Source organism: Macaca nemestrina, chromosome 4, assembly GCF_043159975.1.
Source record: "Macaca nemestrina isolate mMacNem1 chromosome 4, mMacNem.hap1, whole genome shotgun sequence".
Taxonomy (NCBI): Eukaryota; Metazoa; Chordata; class Mammalia; order Primates; family Cercopithecidae; genus Macaca; species Macaca nemestrina.
In genome coordinates, this window is record NC_092128.1 from 170,400,068 (window position 1) to 170,423,097 (window position 23,030).

At 35.3% G+C, this 23,030-nt stretch overlaps 1 long non-coding RNA gene across 4 annotated transcripts in view; it reads left to right on the top strand.

Moving 5' to 3' along the window:
* The window catches only part of LOC139362600 (uncharacterized), a 391,421-nt gene that overhangs the window by 219,671 nt on the left and 148,720 nt on the right, over positions 1-23,030 (top strand). For 2 of the 4 annotated variants that reach the window (XR_011621769.1, XR_011621770.1), the window contains exons 3-4: positions 14,619-14,684; positions 15,593-15,652. This is a non-coding gene — a long non-coding RNA (uncharacterized lncRNA). The remainder of the gene's footprint in view (positions 1-14,618; positions 14,685-15,592; positions 15,653-23,030) is intronic. The other 2 variants (XR_011621772.1, XR_011621771.1) reach the window with 1 other exon arrangement.

The following is a 23,030-nucleotide window of genomic DNA, read 5'->3' on the forward strand; positions in this document are numbered from 1 at the left end:
ATGCGTGTATAGACATATACCCACATATTACACATATACGTATATACATAGATATAGACATACAAATATAAAGACTAAATAAATTTCTTATACCGTGTTAATAGCATCTTATCATAAAGCCACAGAGTGTAGAGAAGAAAACAGTCTACATGCCTGTGTATTTGGCTGGTGGAGATCCTCTTTTGCAGGTTTCATTTACTCCTGTCCAATAAAATCTTGTCTGTGGTGTATACTGGGATTACATTTTTTCCCTCCCTCCCTTGCTTGCTCCCTCCCTCCCTCCTTCCCTCTCCTCTTTCCTTCCTTCCTTCTCTTCCTTCTTTTTTCTTCCTCCTTCCCTTCTCCTTCCCTCCTTTCTTCCTTCCCTCCCATTTTCTTCCCCTCCCTTTTTCCTTTCCTTTCCTTTTTTCTTTCCTTTCTCTCCTCTCTTCCCTTCCTTTCCTTCCCTCCTTCCTTCCTCCCTTTCTTCCTTCTTTCTTCCCTCTCCCCGACCTTTCTTCCTTCTCTCTGTCTTTCTTTCTTCAGAGCCTGATCACTAAAGTATAATCACTGCGTATGTATTTTTTCACAGAGTGGACCTTACGTACCCATCTCTCACCAACCTGAGCCCACAGGTTCTACCAAATCTGAAATAAGACAAATTTGTGCTCGTACTACTGCAGGCACTCTGAATTTTTCTTCTGCTCTGAATGGAGCTTTGTGCTTGAACAGTTATGTTCTTTGTCTCTTTTTTGAAGGATATGTGTTTTTTTGTTTGTTTGTTTGCAATTTTCTGAAGTCAAGATGCATTGCATACCATTCTCAGCACTCACAATGGTGGGACCAGCAAAGGGGATCTGAGAAGGGCAGCAACAATTCCTACCACCATCCATTCACTTAATCAATAATGTGATTCTAAGAGCAACATCCTTTAACACATGCTCCTTAATCCAATATCTTCAGGGTACATTTGAGTGTGAGAACTTATGAAAGTTTTAACTAAACCAGATTGATAGGCATAAAATAAAAAGAAATTAGTTTCTGACCTTTAATAGTAAAATTGAGCTTAGTTTTATTTCATTTGATAATAATTTCACAACCCATTTGGAGGAAAGATTCCAGTTCGTTAGTTAATAAATTAACTCTGAAGGCCTGGTAGTGTACCCAAGAGTGCGCAGATATTCTTCAGAAGTGATTTTTCTGTTGGAAACTTAGAATAGGATACTTGGAATACTCCAGTTTGGCTAATGGCAAAGGACCCACTTCTTTGATGAAGTCATTCAGATCTGGATAGTGTCACCATGAAAAAAAGTGATTCCTCCAATTTTTTACTATGAGGAAACCTATCCTTTGGACATCATGTTCTCTTCTTTTGAAGGAACATAATTTAAATAGTGGAGAAGAAACTGCCACTTCAGAGTTGTTTAAAAATGCTTTAACACTGTAATTTCTGTATAAAATGTCTATGCTTAAAAACAAATAAGGCCAGGGTAAGTGATACAACTCTGTGGCTTTGGAGTTGGTGAGATGAGAGATTTGCCTTTCATCTGTTTGGGAGCAAAAGATAAGCTGCCAAAATTAAACAATTTTTAATTTGTACTAAATATAAGAAAAGTAACCTATATTAACACATGTTAAATATAAGAAAAGTAACTGCTTATATTTCTCTTTTGGTAGACAAATTTTTATCAAGCACATCTACTGTTTTGATTAAATGTATCTGAAAACTCTCAAGTTATAGGTGCCACAGGAGAAAAAAATGACAAAATAATATTGATGCAAATACATTATGTAATTTTAGAAGACCAAAATCCTATGCCTTCAGAAGTAGGAAGTAAATGTCAAGCAGCATAGTCATTCTGCTAACCTCTTGGTATAGTACTTCCTATTGGGTTAAACTTTCTTCTAGAGTAGCAAATTTTTATGCTTTTTGTTATGAAGACCTCTTTACACTCTTGAAGAATGTAAAACACAAAAAACACACAAGCAACACATTCCAATATCAGCCTTAGTGATGACATCATCACATGCTGTCACCTCTGAAAAGTCTACCACACACTTGAAAGAGGATGAAAATAAAAAGACAAATAATGCCTTAGTATTACTCAGAAAATAAGTTCTGTTCCTATAGACCCATTGAAAGAGTCACAGGTATTCTAGTGCCATATTCGTTTTATAAAGAAAGTCTAAGGGATTGACTAGAAGATAGGAATTGAGAGTTGTTCAATATTATATTCTTTTGCACTCAGTATAACAATATTGTAATTATTACAGAAGAAACTGACGTGCATTTGTTGGCAAATAATCTAAACATAATTTAATACATTGTTATATTAAATGTATTCATTTGCCTAATCCCAATACTCATATATTTTTTCTTGCTTAATTATTTCTTAATATGTTTATAGTAAAGCAAACAATTTAATCAAAGGTCATTTATTTAAATTAAAAAAATTCTATTATCCTATTTGAATACCTAATTTATATTTTTAATGTGAAATATAGATTTTGAGCAATCTGTATAAATACATACTATTTAAAGCCCTAAATTAAAACATACATACTATGTTGAGTACATATCTGCTTGTACTATCAGGGTAACTTTCTGGAAGGCGTGACCTTTCAGATGTTTACTGTATTAATCATACAATTAAATGATTGCAATTTAGTAGTTATTTTAAAGTACTTGCATTCTAATTAATAATCTAATGACTCATATATGTGTTTCTATCCTTAAAGACTCATTTTTACAAGACAAATTGGAAAAAGACAATAACTTTTCTATCAAGATTTGTATCTCTAGATGGTCTAGATAATTACAGAAAAATTCAGAGACATTTTGAAATGTCTTTTTCTTAAGTAGAAGAGACAGATTTAATTTAGGACTAGGACTGAAAGTCTAAATTCAGACAATACTCATCCTTAACCAACATGTTACTCAGCAAATCCAGGTGATATGAAAGGAAGGGAAATTCATTTGGCAGAGTTCAAAGGATATTTATTTAAGCCACACCAAAAAAAAAAAAAGTAATAGTTTCTAATGAAACTTATGAGAAGAAAGTTCCAACAAAAGTGTGAACAAATATATTCCTTTAAGTCCTAGCCACAGACTATTGCAGTTTAAATCTGAGTCACAACCAGGTACAGAAGATGATAATTTAGAGGTCCAACAACTACCTACTTTAAAGGTTTTGGGAAGTTGTTTTTTTTTTTTTTTTTTTTTTAGATAAAGCCAATATCTATTTTAGAAATTATCTAAAAGAATATAAGGCCTTGATACATCTTTCCTGAGTATATCAATTTAAGTTTATAGAATATTTAATGTAGTTGAATCTTTAATGAAATATGACACAATTATTTTGGAAAAAAATTGAGACGTATTACTCCCATATTAAATATGTGATGGATGTCAGTTAAGATCTAGCCGGGTGCGGTGGCTCACGCCTGTAATCCCAGCACTTTGGGAGGCCGAGATGGGCGGATCACGAGGTCAGGAGATCGAGACCATCCTGGCTAACATGGTGAAACCCCGTCTCTACTAAAACATACAAAAAACTAGCCGGGCGAGGTGGTGGGCGCCTGTAGTCCCAGCTACTCGGGAGGCTGAGGCAGGAGAATGGCGTAAACCCGGGAGGTGGAGCTTGCAGTGAGCGAGCTGAGATCCGGCCACTGCCCTCCAGCCCGGGTGACAGAGCGAGACTCCGTCTCAGAAAAAAAAAAAAAAAAAGGATCTAGCTAGAATCATATTGTTTTTAGAATTTACAAATCTCTTTGTCATACATTTTCATTGAGACTCACATTTTCACTGAAATGTAGGTATTAATGCCATCAACCCTATTTTAGGTTTTAGGAGACTCAGGCTAAGGAAAAAAGAGTGACTTGCTGTAGGTCGTACAGAGATAGGACTCAGGTCTTCTGAGTCTTAGTATAATATTTTTCCATCACACCACAGGTTTGTCTAGATGGAGTGACCAACACACCATTCTTTCTGGTTTCCTTATCCCCTTAGGAAATAAGAGATTAAACCTTGTTTAACTTCATTAGTAACCTTATCAAAACCTATAACCTAAGAAGTCAAAAAAAGACTATCTCACCATCTCTCCCCTGAATACCTCTTGTCTATTTGCTAGTGAGTAAAATACGTTGTTTGCAGCAAATTTTTTTTTCCATAACTAGACATCAAAATTTAAAATTGAAAAAAAAATGTGATAGAAAAGTAAGATGGCATATCTTCACATTACAAGAAAATAAGTAAATAAAAATAAATCTGCCAGAGTAATTCCTTGATAATAGGATAATAGGAGAAACACAGTTTCAGCCAGGAGACTACGCCCTTCCGTTATGCCATACTTTCCTGGCTGAATTAAGAGTATCTCTCATCCCCCGGTGAGAACCTGCCTGAGCTAGCTTAAGATTTTTATCATTCAGGAAAATTCCATTTGGAAGTGAGACTCTCTAGATAACTTGGAGACACCCATAACACACCATCATACGTGCAGATAACCTTCCAAGATATTATTTAGTGCTCAGACAGACTGCTTTTATCAGTTTAAGCCATATGAAATGGCTATTGTTTTGGAGTCAAACCAGTTTGATAATTTCATATGGTGCATCTCAGACTTCACTTGTATAAGAAAGCAAGATACTTTCATTAAGAGTATGAGCTTTAGAGTCTAAAGATCTTTATTTATATGGAAGGATTTGCTCATACTAATTAGGGAAGATTAATTAACTCTCAAATGGACATGATTATAATTGAGGTAGGGCCTATAGAGTTGCTATGAGGATTAACTGAAACTACAAATACAGAGTCTAGTACAGTATGGTATCAGATTGCTATTCAACAAATAATGGATATTATAGGGCTAATACTGTTGCTGAGGTCCTGTATTCTAACTGTGAACCCTATCTAGCTGTTGCACCCAGAAAGACTCGCTATTTACTTCTGATAAACTTGCACTACACCTCATTTTTGAGTCTATTACTGTCATGGTTAGCCATACAGTCTCTTTCATACATGGTTTTTTGAGGTCTTCTATCTAAGTGAACCCAGTTAGCGCTAATAATAGAATGTGGCCATGAAGCCTGTACCTGTTAATGCCAAGAAATCTCTGTGATTTGGAGGATAGAGCATCTTTAGCACTTGGATATATTTACACACAAGTTTTTGAGTCATTCAGAGATTTCATTTTTAATTCATATGTGGAGAATATTTTAGTATTTATAATAAAATCAGGTACAAAATATAATATGTATTACTTCTATTATTTCACTACTATTTACTCTTGGCTCCAGGCAATCAAGAATCTTTAATCTGTTACTCTGCTTTCTCAGATATTCTTTTAAAACTATTCCTTTGAACTCATAAGAAGCTATTACTTCTCTCAGCCATTGGCCTTTCACACTTTTGCTCTTTCTGACCACTGTGCGCCAGAGATTGCAAATTCCTTGAGTTTAGGCTTTGTATTATTTACCTTTGCATATGACTAGTGCATAGACTTGTACATTACAAGACCCCCAACAATATATTGTAAATAGAAACAATTGGAAAATTCAAATAATAAGCAGATAATTACAAAAATGCGTTTGCAAAATTATAGTTGGAAATTGGAACATTTGAAAAGTGTTTTTTTTAATTTTTAAAATATTAATAGTGAGCCACATATTGGAGATGATTTAAGACTTGCAGACCAACCATGACTGCCTGTTGACCCACACTGTAGCTGAAATAATACTACCAGAAAAAATTCTACCACTGAGTCGCAATGACACTTCAATCCCCTATTTGATGTTAGACTCTCTTGCCTCTAAGTCATGATCTTTTTGATGTGTGGGGATATGGAGTGTTGCTTGGGTTGCTGAAAATAAAGTTTGCAATGGCCAAGGAGACCCGGTTGTACCAAGGGAAGACTTTTGCAAAAGGAAAATTCTTCAAGTTTTGATGTCCATATTTGCATTTACAAGGGGCTGAACAAGAAGGTAGCCACTAGCTACATAAGGGTATGTACATTAAAATTTCAATTAATTAAAAATTCATTTCCTCAGCCATACTAAACATACTTCCAGTACTTGATAGTCCCATGAAGATGACACCTAGAAAACTGGACAGCAGATATTTTCATCTCAGAATGTCTTATTGGACAGCACTAGTCCAAACAATTGATGGAGAAGATCATTTGGGTGTAGAGAGGCAGGTTGTAATTTATAACTCATTATCAGGAAGGGTGAGTACAGGGCCATCATGATCTCAGAAATGCCTTGGCAATTCTCAGCTGTTTGATGCATTAACACACCTCTTTCACCTGGAAACGGAATTCCAGCTCTTTCTACTGAGATACACACACACGCGCACACACACACACACACTTTTTTTTTTTAACAAGGAAACACAGATCTTTTTTTCTAAATTGAACGATTATCATTAAAATAATTATTCCTCATGTATTTTGTCCTTACATTCTCTGCAATATCTTGCTGATCAGATTATAGAATTTCTATTACATACAAAGTATTTTTGTAGTTTTATCAATCAACCAACCAAAAAATGAAACTGAAACAAAATTACAAGATAAAATTCAGACCTTTAGGTGATGTTTTTATTTAAAAGGCTGTCCAATCTGGCAAATAATGCATAACTAGCTTATTATTATCTTGGCTTCTCAAGATACACGTATAAATTTTGACTTTTAGCAAATTCCCTCTGCTGTTATTACCACGATCACTATGAAGAAAAACATATCACAATTTAAAATACCAAAATATGAAAAATAGAAAGTTTGCTATCAAAAACAAAGATCCAACATTGATTTTATTTTTTCAGGGAAAATATTTCTGAAGGTTTAAGTCTTTACTACTGACACATTTGAAAATCAAGACAAGGGAAAACCCCCACCCTTTTATTTAGCTCATATTCTTCATCTGTATATGGAACTTTTCAAGTAAGAAGATACTGTGTCCCGTGAGTGACCTTAGTGTTCGGGTAAATTACTTTCTTTCTATGAAGAGTCTAAAACATGCATATAAATAGGAATGTGCATAAACTTGCAAAGATATTACTGGCATTCTGCGTTTTCCATAAAAAGTTCTGTATGCCTCAGGCTAAATGTCTAGCTGTATTTCATCCTAAGATTAATAGAACTTCATGAAATATTTAGACTTTCATAATATGGCTTTTACATAATTTTTCAAGACAGTTGGAACTTTTTGACCGTTTAAATGTTTTTACCTAAAACAGAGCAATCATCTGGCATTTGGTTTACAACATGAATTCTTTGTCCAGATCTCTCTTTGGAATGGCTGCTTCAGTCTTCTTCCTGGTTGATTGGACATAGATCTCTCTGATCTGACCTCAGATAACATCTATGCTTAGAATTCTCATCTCTCAAATGCTGGGCCTTGATCATCAATCATCTTTGAAAATATTAATATAGCAATGTCCAACTCAACTCAGCTGATAATTCAGTCATCCGGGACACAACAAAAACAAATCAGCACATAACTGGACCAAAAGCTGAGTACCCAGTTTGTTTTTGATGGTGATAGTGGTGATGCTTAAATACACGTGTGTGTATATGTCTGCGTATATTTTATCACATACATACACACACACACAAACACACACATGGATTTAACTGGATATCACATATCTTAAAAATTCAGTTAGTTCTAGCATTTCTCCCATCTAAGCCAACTAAATAAGATTTTTCTAAATATTACCACTTACTGCTAGAAAATTCCCTTTAGTTTAAATTATCTAGACATTAAAGAGAGGGAAGAAAGAGTTTATTTTACTACAAAATAATTCTCCAGCCTTCAAGGAGCATTAAAGCAAAAACATATTAAAATATTGAGTTTCTAAGAGATGCTACGAATTTTTGTTCTTATCTCAACCCATCACAAATCCCTTTTTAAACAATGGTCTGCTAGAAAGACTCCCAGCGTTTGAATGAATTGGGCCATTGCAGAAACTCAGCACCTTACAAAGCATTTCCTTCCTTTTCTCCTCCGTTCTTCCCTTCCTCCCTTCTTTTCTTTTTCATAGATTAAATAATTAGAATTTAGGACCTATTACCTTTTTTTTTCATTAAGAATCAACCTCACAGCTACACCTATTTGTTAATTCTAAATCATTGTTTTCTGGAGCTAAACAGATCTAGTGACTTTTCATGTAACTATTCTTAAAATATATATATACACACATATATAATTATACTTCTATAGGTATATTTCTATTATATTACACTTACATATGTATGAATATAATTTTATATATACACGTAAACACACACACACACACACAAACATACATATTTTTTCCTCTCCTCTAAGTATCACTCCCCATCCCAGATGATTAATTCAAAAAAATCAATACCAATCTGACATTGAACCCTGTGCCACCAGAGGCAATGAGTTACCTGTGTTTGAATATTAAACACTATTGAACAAACATTAAATTCTGAACAACACTGAACCTTAGGAGGCTCAAGCTTCACATTAGGGTTTTAGGTAGACTGTCATCATATTTCATTTAAATGCTAACTTTCCATAATTGTAAAATAATCAAGTAAGATAATTTTATCCACTTCCCCAATAACTAGAGATACATTTACATAACTACTGTCAGTGTATCAAATTATTTACTTAATAGGCTATTTCCAAGGGATACATGAAATAATCTATGCAAAGCACATAGCACATTTCTTGATATATGGTAAGTGCTATAATTTTTATCAGTTACTCTTGTGTTATTATATATAAACTAAACTCTAAGCAGTAGAGTTCTATGATACTTTCTAATTTATTTGTGTATCTGAAATACATGTTATCGTGATTTCTGGCTATTGTGTTTTTTCTTGACTCGTTGAAATGGGATATGAATAGAAATGCTGTCATCTCACAGTAGTGAGAAAATCATCCCAATTTTAATGATAGACAGCAGATGAATCACTACTTAATGGCATGATCAAACAGACCTGGAAATACCAGTCACTCCCATTGCAGCCCATGGATTTATCTGTTTATGGCTGGAAATAATACACACATTGTTCTTGAAACCACTCTATTACCACAAAATATCATTATTGACTAGACAGACTAATCCTTCTCAATATGTGTGCCTTGGCTTGAATGGCAGGGAAAATAATACAAAATTTAATAAGTAATAATATTAAATTAAAGGAGCAGAAACAGAAATTTATTTCATGGTTTTATCTGGTTAATATTAAGCACTGGCATGGTCTTTATAAAATTGGCGTATTTCTTTAATTTATATCCTTTAATTATAATTTTTAAAAGATAAGATGTAAACCATTAATTTACATTTTAGAAGCATTCTATTTGACATTGTATATTAACTTGCATTCATGTGAGTAACATTAAATTGGATATGAAATATCAGTTTTTAAGGAAATAGTATTTTAAAATGCATAAAAGTAGGTAATGAAATGCAATGTAGCAGCCAATATACATAGAGAACTTACTATATGTGAGGCAATGTGCCTAGCATTTTGCACAGATTCTTTCAAATTCCTCTGAAAATATCCCTGTAAGGTAAGGGTTGTTTATATAGACAGTAACAAGTAAATTTTTGTCTAGTTATTTTGGGGTATCATACTCTTAACTGATAATCTTACAATGATGGAAAATAAGATGTAAACAAAATATGAATGTCATCTACTTAAAATCCTACGATGAGGCCTGCACTGTCTGTGTACTGCCCCTACTAAGCACTGTTCAAATGTGGCATTCAGGCACGGCAACTCATTGCCTCTGGGTATGGCCCACTCTCTTTCTAAATAGTTCTAGCCATTAGACAACTGGGGCCAACCAAAGGGAAATCAATTTTGGAGCAATTTCGGGAAGTGTTTTCTATTTTCTAGAGATAGGACAGAAACAAATTAGAAAAAAATATCAGGAAACATGGACTGTGCCCTGCCTCACTATCCAAGACTTCTTTTTAACCAGACAAATCTTCCCAGTCCTTCAGAATTGTTCTGCATCTGATCTATGTCAGGTCCCATCAGCATTCTAGCAGTGCTCTTGTGAGTCCACTCTGGATTACCTACCTCTCTTTCTCTTAAAGATCAATACTGAGAAGAGCCCAGTTGTCAGTTACACAGACTTTCAATTTGACTGCCTAATTTCTTGTTCTCGCTCTCTCTCTTAACCCTTGTGAGTGTAGCAACTACTTAAACTTCTCTGTTCCTCATCTATAAAGGAAGGGTTATAATAGTGTCCCCTTCTGGACTTGCTGTGAGGTTTCAATGAAATAATCTTTGTAAAGTTTCTAGCACAGTTTTTAGCACATAAAGAATACTCAGCTAATGCTTTGTATTATTAATGTTATTAATATGACAACTGTAATCAGTTTCAAGACTTGATCTTCCCATAATATGGTGGTAATTTACAATAATTCTTCTAATGTGTTTAAAATGGAGTTTGTTTTTGACAGCAATATGAATGGTGATTAAAATTATGTGTGTGTGTGTATGTATATATATATACTGTGTACACACACATAAGTACATATATGTGTATATGCATATATAATACATATGTAAATACATAATTTATCCACAAACACCCAAAACGCTAGTAGTTAAAAAACCATTTTCAAACATATCACTAAGTATTTCTGCCTTACCTAGATCTAGATTTCAAATAGAGTTAGAAATTAACTTATGCAGTTGATAAACATTTATTGAAGGAATGAATTGTAAAGTAATATGCTTCTCCAGTCAGAAAGTTTTTCTCGTGCTATACATTCAATCAAATTGACAAGTGACCTTGATTTTACTTCTTCAAAGTCTCTTGAATTAATTCCTTCCTTTATTTTATCATAACTGTTGTGAACTCAACTTTCATTATATCTAGGAAAACCTGAAAATCTGCTCCTTTCTCCTCAACTTACATCCAGGTCATTCCATGCTACTTGAATAATTTTTCTTAAATGTCAGTTGGATGATTTATCACCCACTTATCAAGAACACGCAAGCATTCACTATTGCTGGTTAGTTACCCTCAATCTGGCCTTCCTCAGACAGTTCAAGTTATCTTTCCAGGGTCAGTCTCTCCTATTTTTTTAAATGTATACCTCAATCACTAGACCACATGTCCTCCTTGCTACTCTTTAAAGACAATGTTCATTTTGCACTGCATTTGTATTTGTTCATGTAGGCTAGTGTTTTCCTCCCACCTCATCTTCATTTTTTGCAACTCTTCCAAGTCTCATCTCAACACCACTTCATCCATAAAGTATCTCTGATCCTCCCATTCAACACAACCTCCTGAGACATGAAACTCCAATGAACTTTGTTTGAACTATTTTAGGGCCGTTATCTCACACAATCGTGTATCCTAGTTATTCTTGCACTTGTGTTATTAAGCACAGATAGAGGGTTTTTCCTAGTAGCCCCTCGCAATATTTAGCCAAATTTCTCAAAAATCATATGAGCTCAAGAAACGTCTGTTAAGCTGGAGGTTTGATGGATCCTAAAATAGGCATTCATGTTACATTTTTGAAATTTATATTTTTAGAGAAAATATACCTTACTGTTTTTCTCTACTATAAAGATAGACTGTGATAAATAAATACTTCATAAAAGAAACTTTGAAGAAATAACAGAAAAGCCCTCTGAGTATAAATCTATTTTGTAAATGATTTTGAAACGTCTTACTTTTTATATCTCATTGACATATCGAAATATTCAAAACACCATTTACCTCATTTGCTTTAACACAGTTCCACAAAATATAAGAAAAAAAAACTCACAATAGAAAAGAAAAACAAAATTACTGTCCTGGTTGGTACTACTTTGCTTGAAGATCCAGTGAAGTTTCACCCAGGATTTTTTTCATATTTTGTGAGTTTCACCAGCCACATAATCATAGCTTTAAACACATGATAAACACAAACTAATACAAGGAACTAGCTGGGGATTCTTGGGACCTGCACACAGAAAATTCCCATGTTAGAATTAGACCCACTGACTGAACATCTTGCTACAGTGGATGGCTATTTATTGCTCATTCAGTAATCCTCAGCTGGCCTGTGAAGTAAGGACTCACTTGTCTTTTCAGGACTGGGAAGAAAAGAGAGAAACTGTGGTTTTGTTAAGTGCTGCAGGAAATATTCCGTCTTCTCTTCCTCCACTGCTTAGAAAAGAGCATGTATTGGCCTGGCGTGGTGGCTCATGCCTGTAATCCCAGCACTTTGGGAGGCCGAGGTAGGTGGATCACAAGTAAGGAGTTTGAGACTAGCCTGACCAACATGGTGGAACCCCGTCTGTACTAAAAATACAAAAATTAGCTGGGCGTGGTGGCGTGCACCTGTAATCCCAGCTATTTGGGAGGCTGAGGCAGGAGACTCTTGACCAAGGGGCGGAACTTTCAGTGAGCTGATGCGGCACCATTGCACTCCAGCCTGGCTGACAGAGTGAGACTCCATCTCAAAAAAAAAAAAAAAAAAGCATGTATTGAAACTTACTGAGATGAGGTTAAGTATCAAGAAGATGGTCATCGCAATAATTTTTGTCTGATGCAAGAGGTAGAGCTTCAAAAACTTTCTCAGTGGTAAAAAATGATTTACTATCCCATTATTGTTATTTTTTCTGTTTTTATGTCAGTGAAATACAATCTTTGTTTGTTACTGAGTCAGTATAGACTGGTGCCTTAACACATAAATACCGTAAGAAATATTAGATAGCACCACTGATACCACTAATGTTATCATGGAGTAGTCAGTGACTTCCGAGGAGTGGGAGGCGAGACTCTGCCTTCTGTCCCCCATCTTGGCACAATATAAACCTACAAAGGATATTTGGCAATGTCTGGAGAAAGTTGTGGCTGTTACAACTGGGGCAATGCTACTTAATTCTAGAGGTAGAAGCCAGAGATGCTATTAAACATCCTACAATGCACAGTTACCTAACACAAGGAATTTTAGGCCCCAGGTGTTAATAATGACACATGAAATTGCCATATGCAACAAGGATTTTAGAATTAGACTGTCAACGTCTCACCCCACCTAAACCTCCAGCTCTACTACATTATTCCTGTGGACAGGAATAATGTATTTGGACAATGTATTCAACTTCCCAAGGTATGATTTTCAAAATCTAGAAAATGAGGAAAATTATATCCCAAAGTCTGTTTTGATAACTAAGTTGAGTAATTAATTTTGTATTTAATGCATTTAGTACAATTCCTGGAACATAAAGTTCAATAATGTTGTATAAAAATGATATATGCCATAGTCTGAATGATTGTGTTGCTCCAAAATTCATACATTGAAATTCTAACCCCTGCAATGATAGCATTAGGAGGTGGGGCCTTTGGGAGCCAGAAAATTAGCTTGAAAGCACATTAGAGACAAATGGCGGGGTGGACCAAATATGACTGGGTAATCTCATGAATAGGATTTGTGGCCTTATAAAAGAGGTCCCAGAGAGATGCTTCTCCCCTTCCACTATGTGAGGAATAGCAAGAAGGTATTGTCTATGAACCAGAAAGCAGATCCTGACCAGACAATGAATCTGCCAGCACCTTAATCTGAGACTTTCCAGCCTCCAGAACAGTGAGATATACATTTCTGTTATTCATAAGCTATCCAGTTTGTGGTATTTTTTATAGCAGTCTAAATGAACTAAGACAATATGCTTTTGAATGATTTAGATATTTATGGTAGGATTCCTATAATTGCATACCTTGACATTGCATTTTCTGAATAACTGTGTATAATATAAAAATCAAAGTACCACACTCATCTACCAGTCAAGCTGGGTTTGTCTGACTCATTCTTTGGTCCCTCACCTCCTTCATGATTTGGGGGGACATTCTTCTATGCAATTCGGGTTTTTCCTGTAACCAGGTCTTAGTTTTAATTTGGGCCACTCTGACTGCTATGCTTATCTGGTGCTTGATTTCAATGAATAAATTCTAAGAAAGGTAGATGCATATTCATCGTTCTTTTAAGTAAATTTGCAAAATATAACTTTTGATTTTCAAGCTGAACTAAAAGATGTAAAATTTAAAAGGACAGAAATGGCACAAACGCGTGTAGCAAAATATCTGAGCCTCCTAAAACAAAACCAAATAAACATATGCATTCTCTAAAATTTTGCATATTTCTCTGACTTCCTTATCCTCTACTCCAGTGGTATAAAATTTCATTTAGTGCCCGTTGGGGTGCTCCTGGCGCTAAAATATCACTATTGCCAAAGTCCTTTCTTATTTTCTAGGGCAGAACCAATCAGACATTTCTAAAGCTGCCTCCCTTCAAACTTCATTATGACCTCCTCAGCTCTCTAGGTGGGGTTTATCTTGCCTCTCTGGAGGTAAATTCTCTCACCTTAGCTAACTCGGCAACTTAGCAACTACACCTCCGATGTGGGCTTTTTCTCTTTTGGCTGTTAATATAGGAGGTAATTATCTGATACGGTTGTCTTTGAGACCCCCCACAGATCTCATCTTAAATTGTAGCTCCCACAATTCCCATGTGTTGTGGGAAGGACCTGGTGGGAGATAACTGAATCATAGGGGTGGTTTTCTCCATACTATTCTCTTGGTAGTAAGTAAATCTCACGCGATCTGATGGTTACAAGGGGTTTCTGTTTTTGCTTCTCTCTCATTCTCTCTTGCAGCTGCCATGTAAGAAGTGCCTTTCACCTTCCACGATGACTGTGAGGCCTCCCCAGCCACATGGAACTGTGAGTCCATTAAATCTTTTTTTTCCCCCCGCCGTCTTGGGCCTGTCTTTATCAGCAGCATGAAAATGGACTAATACATTATCCTTGACCCAAAGTTTTATCACATTCCTCATCCAAAATTTTATCAGTAACACTCTCCTTTTCTGTTATTACTACATACATAATCCTGACACAAACAGAGAGATTCGCCATTATTTGAAATCATATGAGAAATGTTTAATGTTTTTGAACCATGCTTAGAAAGAAAAGCCATCAACATTTAATACATACATCCATAATGTGAACAGAGTACTCAGTCTGTATTGGGGTAGAGGGTAAAAAAGTAAGAGGAAATCCTGGGCCCTGCTCTTGAAATCCAAAGCTTTGAATTAAGGTGATAGGAAATGTATACCAATGCGAACAACGCGGATGTTGTATGGTTGTTTCTTGTGGTAGTGAGAGTAGTTTCAAAACTGGGAGCTGCTATCATAAGCATTATGATAATATGTGAAACTAGCTATACGAGAACCCAAAATATGAAGTCATATACTCAGGGGTGTCAAGGACCACAGATGAATGAGAAAATAATTCATAGGGGAAGTTGGCCTTAACAGATGTATTTATACATGGTTGAGGCAAGAAAGTTTGGTGCTGAAGGGCTCCTGTCCATGGCAGGGTTACTATTCCACCCCTAAGGCAGCCTGGGCTCTCCATCTTCCCTGCCTGGGTTAGTGCAACATGAAAGGTACAAAAATTAGAAACAGAGCTGGGTGAGATCTTGGTGTAGATGGGGAAAAAGTAACTTTTTAATGTTTGAAGTTTAGAATATGGCTGGAAGTTGAAAGGAAATTGAAGTAAGCTAGTAGTGAAAAAGTGAAGTAAACGATTGACAAAGTGATAACTAGGAATTTTTATTTCATTTGTTGAAGGTTTTTATATTATACTGTGCCTGATATGATCAAAATGTTTCAAGGAAGACTTCTAGATCTGTGAGTTGACACTGTTTATGCTGTCATTAAGAATATCTATTCCAACATACAGATTAAGATAAAAGAATAAAGTAGCTTGGACTATTTTAGAGTTTCTTCAAAATGAGAAAAGTAACGATTCCATATAAAGGGTGCTGAAACACCAGAAATACACATAGGTGAGTTGTGGGAAGTAGAAAAAATACAATCAAAGAAAATTCCTGAAGGGTATTTTTGGGGGGAGTCATGGTAATAATAACATATTTTGATGTATTTTTCTAGCATCTGCAAAGTCAGTTTTACTCTTCTTAAATTCTTTAAATTCTCCTTTTAGTCTCCTTAATTTGACCCTTCTGTATGTATAAGTCTAATCCTGACAAATCAACTCACATGAAACCAATTCACAGAGTCTCTGGCTGAATGGAGCCTGTAACCAGGAACAATTTTCCTACCTCTCAGGTTGAACACATGCCTCATTCATTCCACAAAGGACCCTGTGTCTGACAGGCACTGCTTTAGGCACCTGGGATATGTGAATGCATGAGTATACAAAACTAAAAAACAAACAAACACGCAAAAAGACCAAAGCAACCTTGACTTCACAAAGTTTGTGTGCTAGTGAGGGGTGGCCACAATAAACTATAAGAAAGTCAAATTACATAGCAACTTAGAAAATGATAAAGACTGTAGAAAAATAGAAATAGCAAAGGAGATTGGGTACAAGGGCTGGAGAGAGGGTTGGAATTTCAAATGGTGTGGTCCCATTAGGTCTTATAGCAGTGATCTTTAAGTAAAACTTAACACATTTTATGGACTGCCAAATATATTTTAGCTGCATGGAATACATAGTGAGGAAAATAGTCTAAGACTCCACTGTTTAAATTCTAGTGTGGGGGGGTGGGGGAGCAGTCAATAACAGTAAAGAATTATGTAATGTATCAGGTAATGGGAATGTCAAGAGGATAGTGATCGGAATGAGGTGCTCTGTCTGGTAATGTGGACTGTGAGGCTTTTTATAAGGTGGGTTTTGAGCAACAAAACCTAATTCATATAATTCCTCAGCATGGGACCCGTAGAAATAGAAATTAGATACTCTAGCAATTCATATGTTCTAACACTTCATTGGGGAAAGCAATCCCAAGGATGGGGGTTGAAGATGAATGGAGGTAAGGGAGGAAAGGAGAGCAAGGGAATAAAAATGGTTGTCTCTGATCTGGCTGCCACTTGTGATAAGAAAACAGCAGGGTATAAATCTTTTAGGAACATTTTCTAAGATGCTGGCATTCCTGGGATCTCCACTGGGAAAGAAGGGGCAAGCATTTATGTGCTGGTCAAGGGTCTCCTTTGTGAAAGTTGCACCCTGCAGGACGTTCACTTCCCAGCATTTCTGGACTGCTCTTGTGCAGGTTCTGAGCTGATCCCTGGTGTATCAAGCCTTAGCTACACCAGAGAAACTCTTGGGTAGAAAATAAGAGGATTCCATGGAGTATAGGCATGATGTAACACACTGTGCATGGTGCCCATGTGAAGTTGAGAGGTAAACTTGCAAGCTCCGTGGCCTCAGAGGTGGCTGAGTGGCCTGTGGTGCAAAAGTCCCCAGGTGAATGAAGCTTAGCAGACCTGATGCTGTGCACAAGAGGAAAAGTGCTTTACAGACATTAACTAATTTAATGCCAATAACAATCCTACGCTGTGAATACTGTTTTCATCCCCATTTAACAGAAGAAGAACCTAAAGCATAAAGATCTTAAATAACTTGCCTAGAGTCACACAACTAGTGGATGTCAGGATTCAAACAGGCCTCTGGCCTCCAGAAACATGTTCCTTAACCTTGTGAGTACCGTTCTTACTCCACAAGCTCAATTGTTTTTAATTAATGGTGAAAACATTCTCTTAAATATTGTAATAGTTTTCTGTAAATTATGATTTCCAGTATTGCTTCATTTATTACAGAATCAGTTCATTTTAACTAAATTCTAAAGTAATGATATTTAATAGTCATCGAAAGAATCACTGAGAAAGCAGTAAGGAATGGAAGAGGAAAATGTGCATAAATAGTACCTAGAAGGGAGCCTATTTTTATTTGATTTGATTTATTTTTTGAAAGGAAAGAGGACTTTCACCTAAATACATTTTCTGATATGTTATTTCCACTCCATCAGATGAAGAAAACTGAATTAAAAATTCTGAATTACTACAGTGGATTATCTTGATGTAACCATTAAAATTGTCTATTTCAGTCTGTGTGTTAAAGTAAAAGAAAAACATAGTATACAAGGGGTTTGAATATCTTTTGTATATTATGAACAATTTGAACTCCATTTGCTTTGAGTGTTTCAGTTCCAAGCACCAGTTATCTGAGGAATGATAGAAAGAACAGACTTAAATTCAACACGTCAGTATGAAATTCTGCAGCCCTGGTAGAGAGGATGAAAGAACAATTGGTAATAGGTTCTGTTATCTTCTCAGTCTCTGTTCTGTTTGGGGATATTGTCCATTTAAGTGAAGTCATTCCAAAGCACTGAGAACAAAATGTCTCTAATTTCACTCATTTTGAGAGATATTTGATTAACATTTTACATATGCATGTATATCACACAGACACACACACTCACACACACACAGCCCTTCACAATTGTGTGTAGAACTGAGGATTTCTCTCCCAATATTAGCCTAGTCTGCATAGCCAGCAACTTTCTTCTCTTGAGGAGGGTTGTAAAAGGATAATTTAAAATGCCTTTTCTAATGGAGATGTGAATCAGACAAAGTAATTGTAAACAAGATGTGCCATTTTTCTTGATGAAATATCTATGACAGTCCTGGTTTAACTCGTTGTTTTGATTCAGTCTTGACGTGGTTTGTCCTCTTGTTTGCACTCAGCACTTTGTGCAAAGAGAAATCAGCACCTTTTCAAAAGCAACAAGAAAAGTGGTAGTTACAATATTTTGGCCTTCATTTTTACTGTTGATTAAATGTGATTGTGGTTTCTTTCCTACTGAAGAACACCTAAATTCTGTCTCCCAAATAAAACAGAGAAGGATGTATCTTTCTGTGCAATGTCACTTTTGGATCAATGAACATTAGTTATGCTGTTTATTTCATCCAGAGGAACCAGAGATAAAATGTCACCCAAAGACTTTTGATTTCTTGTCCCATAGACCCATGCTTTATCAGAATAGACATGGGGCTGACAAGGGCAATTTTTAAAATAAGTTCTAAAGGAGAAACTTTCCTGAAGTTCTACATTTACTTCTGCTTTTAAAATTACTAGCTACTGTCAAAGATGCTGAACTTTTATCTAGCCACTTCAACTGAAACGGTTGGTATCAAGATATTCACACAATAAAATAATAGAGAAAAAATGATACTTGGGGAAAATAAAAATTAGTTTACTTCTTGTCCTTTTGTTCATAAAACAGTATAATTAAACTCAGTAAGTTAAAAGTAGCATAATTAAGAACTACATGAGAGCCATAAAAATATTTGCATATTCATTCGGAAGTTTTAACCACTGAATTCTGTTATTTTGTGGGACATAGCAGTTTCTTAAGATTTTCATTTTCAAGTTGTAGCAATGATTAATATCTTCTCATGAACATACTGACATCAGTTACTCTTTCCATATCCCCTAGAAGAGTTGTCACATCGGGTAGATTCTATTGGATAAATAATTCACAATGCTGTCTTGTTTCATCGGTGACACTCCCCTCGTTTAACTAATGACCATTTATCCTTACCCTTTATCTCATTATCTCCTAATAGATTATCTATCCTCCACAACTTTACCAAGGTTGATTTATTTGCACACAGATTTGTTGATTTCAGTGGCTCACTATCACCTACAGGGGAAGCCAGAATGCCTACAAGCCTCCCTCCATATCTTAACCTCCCTTATCACTACCTGGTACCTGGCAACACACACATACTACAGATTTCCTGAACACCTCAAGCCCTTGCTCTTCTGTGCCTTAGCTCTTTCTCTCCCTTCTATTGGGAATACACTCCCCCTGCTCTTTCTGCCTCCCAACATTCTTACCCTTCATTGTATATACCATTGGCCTCTGAATGTTTTCTGGGCTCCCTAAAGAATCAGTCGTGAACTTCTATGTGCTTCTGTAGAACATGCTCTACTTCTCTGTGGTGTGTGGGTCATGTAAACTACTTGAGGTTGTCAGTGACTCATTCATTCACTCAGCTTCTAATTAACAACAACTCACTTTGTGCCAGGCACTCTGCTTCATGCCGCGTATGCAGCCTGTGAATACGTCAAACACAGTCTCTCCATTATCAAGGACAAGTGGATCTCAGTCTCAGCATCCATACTGACCACTTAGAACACTTAACAAAAATGCAGATTCCTGAGCTACACCACCCGGATATTTTGACCCAGAAGCTTAGAGTGTAATGCAACAATGTGCTCTAGGGGATGATGATCGATTTGGCTCACTTATATGATGTGAGAGATAATACGGTACACTTTGTACCCTACTAGGCAAAGGAGATAACTTTTAACTTCCATTCTATTTTATTCTTCTAATTTTGTAAACTCCTGTATTCACAGCAGGCAAGCTAGTGCTTGGTCCTTTTTATGTGCTCAGTAAATATTTTCGAATGGATGTATGACTCTCTCATAGAATTTATAATCTAGTGAAGAATATGGAAGAATACAAAGGCACTTCTAATACTACATGCCATGGTTCAGGAATGATGGTGCTGTCCTAGAAGAGGATATCTAATTATGGTTTTTCAATTAGAAAGTCTTCTCAGGAGAAGAGATAGGGCAACTGCTACCCAAAGAATAAGTATGTTACCGATAAAATAGTTGATATGGAAGAATGCCAGGCAAAAAGAAGTGCCGGCTCAGTATGTGGAGAGCATGACCTACTGATAGTGAAAAGGTGAGGTGTCCCTAATATATTATATTATAACTGTATTATGATGCAGTTATAATAAATGTGTGCCAAATGCACAAATGATCTGTGTATTGTTGATCTATGTGTTAGATATCCCACACAATAGCTGGCAAATGGGAAGTGCTAAATAACTACTTATTAAATGAATAAACACTGTTCTCTCATAATCACTACATTTTAACTGAGATTGTAATTGCTATTTTCTAAAACAAATATGCACAAAAAAGCACATATTTCTTCATTTTCTCTCAGTGTGGCTTCTCGCACATTTGAATGCCTCCAAGACCAGTTTTTCTATAAAGGAATGTTTACAATTAAAAAAATAACACTTTTGTTCTTAACTTATTTTTGTCATTCTATGGCAAAAATAACTTTTCTGGTTATCAGCTCTCCAGAAAATTCCATTTTAATTGTAATGTATTGTTTATAGTAAAAGAGATTTGGAATTTTTTTATGAATTAGTTAATTAAAGATATGTGATCTAGTTGAGATGACAGTATTTTTTTCCCTTTTATGTACTATTGGGAACTTCTAATAACTACTTTCAGTCAAATGCAGTTATTTAAATCATGTCATTATATATACTCACTAAGTTACCAAATTATAAATTCAAAGTCCGTGTTCTAGAACTGCCAGGCATTCTACTAGGAAGAATAAATATTAACAGTGATTTTCTTTTGTAAGTCAATTCCTGTGTTGCTGCCCAGCAATGCAAAACACTTACTTCCTCTAGTGGCTAGTCATGTTGCCTACAAAAGAAGAATTTCTATTTCTTCTGAGCTTTTAGATATTATCTAAGAAAAAAAGTACAATTTTAAAAAAGTACTCTTCTTAATTAAAAAAAAAGCTTTGAAATCAGTAGAAGATTCTGTAAAAGTATAAAAGAGAAACTGCTATTATTATTTTTAAGAGTAAAATAAAGTACTACAGCCTATCATGAGTGTAAAATTAATGAGTCAAATATGTTTCAGTCCTACACAGTCCTTGACACATAGTAGGCATATATAATTTATCTCCCTAGTTAGAGGTTTCTATAGAGTGGGGTTTCAAATATTTATTAAAATTGTAGAGCTAAGGGGGCATTTTATCAGATTCAATCATAATAACACAATGTGATACTAAGATACGAATGACAAATAACTCAGAATAATCCAGTTAAGAATTCTGAAAAATACAGCTGTGTGTATCAGAATTAGCAAAATACCAAAATGACATTTCAAAAATGAGGAAAGCATGAATTTTTCAATAAGTGGAATGGTGAAAATTAAGTATACACTTGGGAGGACATGACAGGAAAGATATATCCCTATTACACAACTTTTACACAAAATAAATTCCAATTGGATTAAAGATCTAAACATAAAACTGAAACCATATGCAAACTTACAGGGCTTACTTAATATGACTGAACTGAGAAAGGACTGTAGTTCAACAGATTTAAATGTTTAAAAATGTTTGCTTATCAAACCATATCAAATCAAGTAAGAAGGCAAAAGACAAGAACAGGAAAAATTTTGCAATGTATACAAATAGTCAATATCTTTAATATAAATAACTCCTTTTTATGAATTATTTAGGAATGTGCAAGTCATCCACTAAGTGGGGTAAAGAAACTGAACTAGTAAATAACAGGAAGAAATAAAAAATCAATATGGCTAATCATCTTAGTACTTTGCACTATGTTTATGAATTATATTACAATGAGGTCACTGAAGATTAAAACAGGGGACATTTTCCATTGTTATTAAGACTGAGGACAAAGGAGTACTCAAGGGTAACAAGTTAATGAAAGAACAAATTGTCTCAATTTTTAAGTTAATGAGAGAATAAATTGTTTCAATTTTCAAGTTAATGAGGTAATAAATTGTTTCAATAGTCTTCAATCACACAATACTGCAGTCAGTAAAATAATATCTATTTTTAGAACACTTACAGAGAACAATGTCTTGGACATATTTTAAGACAAAACCCTCGAACAACGTAGGTTTGAACTGCACAGCTCCACTTATACATGGATTTTTTTCTACCTCTGCCACCCTTGATACAGCAAGATCAACTGCTCCATTTTCTGCCTCCTCCTCAGCCTACTCAATATGAAGTCGATGAGGATGAAGACATTTATGATGATCCACTTCCACTTGATGAATAGTAAATATATTTTCTCCTCCTTGTGATTTTTTCAATGACATTTTTCTCTTAGCTTACTTTAATGTAAGAATACAATATATAATACACACAGCATACAAAATATATGTTAATCAACTGTTTATGTTACCAATAGGCTTCCAGTCAACAGTAGACTATTAGTAGTTAGGTTTTTGGGGAGTCAAAACTTATACATGAATTTCTGACTATATGGGGGTTTGGTATTCCTAATCCTCATGCTGTTCAAGGGCAAAGCATATAAGGCATCTGTATAGTTACTATAGCTATTGTCTTAGTTCATTTTGTGCTTCTCAGACAGAATTTCACAAACTGGGAAATTT